We start from the raw sequence: 7,810 nt of genomic DNA on the forward strand, positions 1-7,810 counted from the left end.
TCATACTATTTTAAAAATAGTATGAATAGTTTGAGGGGATAGATTATTGTGACTTTGCTTTGCATTTTTCTAAAAGAGTAATATAGATTATCCTTTTAAATGCCTGGCCATTTGTATGTCTTCCTTGGAGAAATGTCATTTCAAATATTTGCCCATTCTTAAGTTATTAACTTTTTGTTGTTGTTGAGTTTTAGGAGTTTATATATTTTGAAAATTAACACCTACCAAACAGATGATTAGAAAATATTTTTACTCTTTTTGGTTATATGTAATGTATGTATGTATGTATGCACGTATATAACTGTATACAAGACAGGGTCTTGCTATGTTTTCATGGCTAGTCTTAAACTTTTGGCCTCAAGTGATTGTTCTGCCTTGGCCTCCTAAAGTTCTAAAATTACAGGCATGAGCCACCATGCCCAGCTTTCGCCCACTTATTAGGTGACATTTATATGTCACTAAATGTTTTCTTTGATGTGTAGAATACTTGAAGCTTAATGTAGTCCCTTTTTTTGTTCTTTTCCTTGTTGCTTATGAATTTGATGTCGTACTTAAGCAAAGAGTTTTAAGACTTATGTCATAAACTTTCCCCTATGTTTACTTCTAAGCATTTTATTAGTTTTTATGTTTAAGTATTGAATCCATTAAAAAAACTTTTCTTTTTATATATGGTACAAAGGAAGAATCCAACTTTATTTTTTTCTCTATAAAAATTACATTTTGAAAATTCTTTATTAAAGATAATTTTATTTTTCTATTGTGTGGTCATGGAAAGCTTATGGAAGATTATTTTATCACGTATGCAAGGGTTTATTTCTGGGATGTCTTCTGTTTCATCATCTATATATCTGTTTTTGTGGCGGTACCATATTGTTTTTATTTTTGTAGCTTTGTATTGTAATTTTAAATCAGAAACTGTAATGCCTCTTTGTTCTTTTAAAGGGCCGTTGGTTAGTCACAGTTCCTAAACAACTTTTAGAATTATATGCAAAAATTCTGCAAAAAAATACCATTGGAATTTTGATAAAAATTACATTACATTTTTATATCATCATGAGTAGTACTGACAACTTTTTTTTTTTTTTTTTTTGGAGATGGAGTTTTAGTCAGTCACTCAGGCTGAAGGGCAGTGGTGTGAGCTTTGCTCACTGCAGGTTCCACGTCCCAGGTTCAAGCAATTCTCCAGTCTCAGCCACCCGAGTAGCTGGGATTACAGTCATGCACCATCACATCAAGCTAACTTTTGTATTTTTAGTGGAGATGGGGTTTTGCAATGTTGGCCAGGCTAGTCTCACACTTCTGACCTCAAGTGATCCACCCACTTTGGCCTCCCAAAGTCCTGGGATTACAGGCATGAGCCACTGCACCGTCCGTGACATCTTAACAATATTAAGTCACCTGACACTTGAGCAAGACAATATGAAAAATTTTGCTTAATTCCCTCTTATTTACGTATTTGCCACTTTTTCTTGCTTTTGATTTCTAGTTTCATTTACATTGTATGACTTCAGTTTTCTTAAATTTAATAAGACATGTATCCTAGCACAATGTACCATGTGTGATTGAGAATATTGCATATTTTGCTGCTTTGTATTGGAGAGTTCTATAAATGCTGTTTAGGTCTATAATGTTCAGGTTTTGCTTTCTTACATCTGACTATTCTAGTCATTATTGAAAGTGGAGTGTTGAAGTCCGCAATTGTTGTGTTGCTATATATTTCTTGCCTCACTTCTCTCAATATTTGTTTTACTTATTTGAAAGACGAGAATCAGTTGAACCTGGGAGGCAGAGGTTGAAGTGAGCTGATCGCGAGATCGTGCCACTGCCCTCCAGCCTGGGAGACAGAAACTCTGTCTCCAAAAAAAAAAAAATAATAAGAAAAATGTCAGTGTTATTTATAGTAATATAGAAATTTAATGTAATTTTTATCAAAATCCCAATGGTATATTTTTGCAGATTTTTCAAATTATATATATGATTTATAAATTATTGTTATAGATTTCTTGCAAGTTAATCCATCTCACTGTTACATAATATCATCTGTCTCATTAAAATTTTTGACTTAAAATATATTTTGTTTAATATAATTATGACCACGCCCCTCCAATTGTAGCTACTCTTTGCATAAAATATATTTTCTTTATACTGTTACTTTCAACTTATTTGAGTCCTTAGAGCTAAAATGACACTTATAGAGAGCACATTGCTGGATCTTCTTTGTTCTTAATCCATTAAATCATTTTATTCATTTTCTTTAAGGTATTTAACTTTTTATATTTGAAGTAATTACTGAAGTTAAGGCAGTTACTATTATTATTTGTAATTGTCTTCTGTGTTTCTTGTAGATGTGTTATTTATCATTTTTTCTCTTACTGCTTTATTTTTCTTTGTTGATTTTGTAGTGGCATGATTCAATTTCTTTCTCATTTGCTTTTGCATACCATCTACAGGTTTTTTTTGTAATCATCTTGAGAAATAAAGACTTCATAAAACATCTTAAAGTTATGACAATATATAACAACTATATTTCAATGGAATGCAAAGCTGTGCTCTTTATGCCCCCACTTTGTTGTTAATATCACATATTATCTTTTCTTATTATCTATGAACACATTTATGCAGATTTATGCTTCATTTTTTAAATTCTATAGCAATAATGTGAAAGTTTTGTGCACCATCATTATGACAGTAGAGATTTCTATACTTGCTTATGTATTTACCTTTAATAGAGAGCTATTTTCATACGCTTTTATGATGCTGTGCAGCATACATTGTCATTTTTGGATGTGACAGACTTTCTTTTACATTTCCTTTAGCACTGTTCTAGTGGTTAGTAACACACTAAACTTTTATTTGTTTTGGAAATGCTTAATTTTTTTTTTCTGAAGTGAAATTATTCCAGTTGAAGGTTTTTGTTTGGCAGTATTTCTTCTTGTTTAATTACCTTGTCATCTAGGGAGTTCTCAGCTACTTTTTAAAAATAACCTCTTTATTACTTTTCTCCTATATTCTTTTTCTAAGACTCCTTTTATAAATACAATGGTCCACTTAATGGTGCTCATTAAGTCCCATTTTTCATTTTTTCTCTATTCTGTTTAAAAAATTTGTTTTCATGACTCAGTGTTTATAAGTACAATGTGATCAACTGTCTAATTTTTTTCTGCTTTATTAAGTCTGCTTTTGTGACTGTTGATTAAATTTTTAATATAGTTACTGTGTTCTTCAGAGTCATAATTTTTCCTGGTTTTTAAAAATCTTTTTATTGATATCTCATTTTCTTCATGCATCGCTTCTTCTAATATTCTTTTGTTGTCTATGTTCTGTTTTTGTTCATTAAGAAGTTTTTTCTAACTACATTTTATTGAAAACTGCACTGAATGCTAAATGTCCACCTTTACAATACACAAATACAGTAATGGTAACTCACACTAAAACAAAACATACTTCTAATAGCCATTATTTTTCTATTTGGGACAATTTTAAAGTTTTTCTTTTGTCACAAAAACAGGAATGTACTTATACAAAGGCTCAAAATAGGCCATCTTTTTAAACAAAAAGGCAATGATTCACAAAAGACTATGAATAGAACATGTAACTAATTGATACAATTCTAATAGGATTTGTTAAAATCAGCCACATCCAATACATCTGAAGTGTTCTTGTATAAAAATCATGTGAAGAAAAGAAGACTTTATCAACATCTTAAAAAGTGGGTTTGTTCATAGTCTGACAAGTTACCACTAAAAGTGTTTCCTGTGACATAAGGAAATGCAATATTATTTTTCTTGAACCCTTTTAGTGCAGGACTTTCCACTCAATAAAATAGCAGAGGATCTGAAACTGAGAAAATATACTTGATTACTAACAGCTTGTGAAACTTAATACTTTTTTTCTTTTTGCATCATCAGAGGCTTTTACTGAACTTACAACCAACTTGTCGCTCAATATGCAGTTCAGATGTGAGAGACGCGTCTCTGTACAGGAGCCGGTACTGTCTTCAATCCTATGCGTGCAGGTGTCTACCACAGGCAAACAGTTTACTCCACATTTTCTAGTAATGTAATCTTCCTATTAGCAAAAAGCGGTAACCAGTCCCTGTAGACTGAAGAGACTGAAGTCACAGGATGGGGATTTCCTCTTCATGGTTTTTATTTTGATATTTGAACTCTTGATGCAACATCTAAGCAGGGTGTTCAGGACCTGCTGTGCCCAAGGGACTGATAAAGGGAGAAGTTCTATTTATTCTTTGTGATTTGATGCACAGATGAAAAACTTAACACACAATAGTAGATGTTGGTGGTTAATAAATCACACCCTAGTCTTTCAGAGCTTCCGTAAGCAGATGACATCTTCAGTTTTCTAGCTCTTGTAGTTTTAACACTGCAACAACAATGAAGTATATGTCCAGAATCAGCTAAAAAGGCCATCAGATTCTTTTTCTCTTAGATTATCTATTTTTCACTGTCTCTTGTTCCCAAGTGTGTCTGAATGATTACCTTCCGGCATTCTCTGCTATTGCTCGTTGGGGTACTCTCGATTGTCCCCATGTTTTGTGGGCTGTTGGGAGAGGGCCCTTGGGAAGGATGTACCCCTGTCGGGAGGTTGTCAGTCACTGGGATGTCTCCAGGGATGTGCCTTCCATGGCTGCAGGGAGTCCTCCTGGAGCCACGCCCACCATGCCTGGCAGATATCTGTAGGTAGCACCATTGAGCTCAGGATTAATTGCTTGCTGGTCTATTACTGACCAAAGTGCTGATGTGACAAAGAATTCCTTGTTCACACAGTTTCTTAAGCTTCCCGGGATGCGACTTATGATGGCTCGGCGGATCTCAGTGGGAGCTGCCTCCCTCATCTCCAGTGACACCTGCTCACTGTAGCAGGCAGTGAGAGGAGTGCAGATGAGATTCCGAGCATCTTTCAACAGACCCTGAGCAAAACTGAAGGGCTCCGAATCATTCATGTCGAGGGCTGCCCCTCGTATTCTGCCCTCCTTGAGGGCCTGTGCTCAGGCCTTCTCGTCCACGAGGCCACCACGGGCTGCCTTCACAAGGAATGCTCCCTGCCTCATCTGTTTTATGGTAAAGTCATTGATAAGGTGGTGGTTTTGTTCGTTGACATTGCAGTGCAAGGAGACGCAGTCACTCTGATACAGCAAATTCTGCTGGGTGTAGACCCTATTCATGCCCAGGGACTGCTCGATCCCATCCTGCAAAGGCCTTGGCTCGAACTGCAACCTCCTTCTGAGTGTGACCGAAGCCGATGAGGCCCAGCGTCTCCCCACGAATGCGGGCCGCTCCTGAGGCCACCTCGCCGATCTGCTTCACGCTCTGAACTCGCGTGCCTTCCTGCAGTGCCTGGTACAGCGACCTGTTTCCCCGGTACAGATTGAGGATGTGGCAGATGGTGGAGTCGGCTGTCTCTTCCACGGCTGCGGACGGGATGTTGCACACAGCAATTTCGAGCTTGCCAGCAGCCTTGATGGCCACGTTGTCGTAGCCACTGCCAACCTGCAAGATCGCTCTCAGGGCCTTGAACTTTTCCAGGTCCACCCTGTTGAGGGAGGTGGTGTGGTACATCATGGCGCCCACGGCTTCGTTAGAACTTTCTCGTGGGTCTCCTGTATGGACTGAGCATCACAGAAGGCCACGGTGGCCAGGTCCTTCAGGATGGGCATGTCCACAGTGCAGTCGCAGCCATCCAGCAGCACCACCACGGGGCGGGTGTTCAGGGGGCCTTTCATGATCTGGGGGCGAATTCCTTCACAAATTCTGTCCAATCGCTGTCTGTTGACTTAGCGCTTATCCACAAGGGCCATTCTTTAGGGAACTTTGCAACTCTCAGATCAAAAGGCAAAGCAGTCCTCTAAGAACTTAGGGGAACTCGCAGGAGTCAGCGTGCATGACTCCACTATGAACCCAATATAAATTTGTTCACAAACTCTGTAGTTCACACGATGGGCTGTCTGTCTTTTTAAGGGAATACAGCTTCTTTGGTTCAAAACTATTTAAGGTGATGAAACTCATTTGCTTGCAACTCAGCTACCATCGCACAGCCAATCAATGAATCTCACCACAATTCCAGGCTGAAGCCGCCTCCATCCCCAGCGATCGTGGACTCCGGGTGCTCCAGACCTGGGGTCATGGTGAGATTCTCCCTTGGATGCCCCTGTTCTACAGTAAAGGAAATATCTTTGGAATGTAAAAAGAGAGAGAATAATAGGCATCACTCCAATAGGCAGGAATGAACAAATAACAAAGATGAGAGGTGCAAAGGCCAAGGAGGAAACTTTAAAAAATGTGATGTGGGAAGTTCTGCTTCAATGAAATTGGTTCTGGAAAATCCTAGATTTACTTCTTTTGCTGCCACAGATGGACATTTCCTACCCTATGCTTATTATGCTCATAAATCTTCTAAGGCTTCTCCTGTCCCTCCACTAACATTCCAGGGCATTCACAGTGAGAGCCACAGTTCTCCTCTTCTTTCTGTTATTGCCGTGAAAGCCTTGTGCTCTTACTGCTTTTCCGTTGATTTTGGAGATCTGGAGAAATCTTCACATTTTGCGAGACTGCTATATTAAGCTATTTTGTAAAAATCTGTGCCTCGTGTCTGAAGTTTGTGAGAGTAAAAGTACAGACATTGAGGTTTGGTTCACATATTTCAGAAACACCAAGGACAAATGTTTCTGCTTCATGATTTTCAGTCCTATGATTTCAAATGTAATCCTGCAAAAAAAAAAAAAACAAAAAAAAAACGGAAAAACTTTTATTAGAGCCCAAAGCACCTCAGCACATATGATAAAGTTGAATCTTCTATTTCACTTTATTTTTTTTTTTTTTATCTCTGGTAATGTAGGTCAAAAAGTTTATTTTCCTTAGTAGAAATTAACTTAAAAACGTGAAGTCTCTATGCCAAGCGCCTCACCTGTAGAATAGTTTATTGTATCTACTCACCTCAAAGAATTTTTAAAGATCTTAATGCCGTAGAAAAACTTAGAAACCTGCCAAGAATAGAATAAATTCTTAATTGTTACATTATTTCTTAATGAGTTATTTTATTATTTAATCTTATATAAAGCTTAGTGGGACTGTGATCTGTACGTTTTCACTTTTTGATTTTTATGTTTCCCAAATTAGCCTATAATTTTAGCTTCAGGGGTTTCAGAATAGCATACTTGAATTTATGTGTTATATAAAAAGTGAATTAGATACTTAGTATGCACCTCATGTTAATAAAATTTTAGTTTGTGTGTCTAAGTTTACTGCATAGAAAAACTTATCATTAGTGTTTCCATTTACTTCCTCAATATTATCTGAATGATAGTATAATTTATTTCTAATTGCTTATTATATAGTAGTGTTTCATAGCATATTTTTCAATATTCATGTTGTTCCCATATTTAAAAATGTAAGGCTTTTCTTTACTTAAAAAAAAACAAATTATAGGCCAGTGCGGTTGCTCATGCTTGTAATCCCAGCACTTTAAGAGACCGAGGTGGGTGGATCATAAAGTCAGGAGTTCAAGACCAGCCTGGCCAACATGGTGAAACCCCGTCTCCACTAAAACTACAAAAAAAAAAAAAAAAATAGACGGGCGTGGCAGCGGGCGCTTATAATCCCAGCTACTCAGGAAGCTGGGGCAGAGAATTGCTTGAGCCTGGGAGGTGGAGGTTGCAGTGAGCCGAGGTCTCGCCACTACACTCCAGCCTGGGTAACAGAGTGAGACTCCGTTCTCTAATATTGAAATCTTCATTAAAATTTTCTTCTAAATGTTCTTTATAGAATATTATAATGCATTTGTTGTGAAATTTTGT

General features: G+C 37.2%; 1 pseudogene; it reads right to left on the reverse strand.

Annotated features, from left to right (window-relative positions):
* Positions 1-3,769: 3,769 nt before the first annotated feature.
* On the reverse strand, positions 3,770-5,815 carry LOC129006792 (C-terminal-binding protein 2-like; annotated as a pseudogene).
* Between the last annotated feature and the right edge of the window lie 1,995 nt (positions 5,816-7,810).

The sequence above is a fragment of the Pongo pygmaeus genome, chromosome 1 (genome assembly GCF_028885625.2).
Source record: "Pongo pygmaeus isolate AG05252 chromosome 1, NHGRI_mPonPyg2-v2.0_pri, whole genome shotgun sequence".
NCBI classification, from domain to species: Eukaryota; Metazoa; Chordata; class Mammalia; order Primates; family Hominidae; genus Pongo; species Pongo pygmaeus.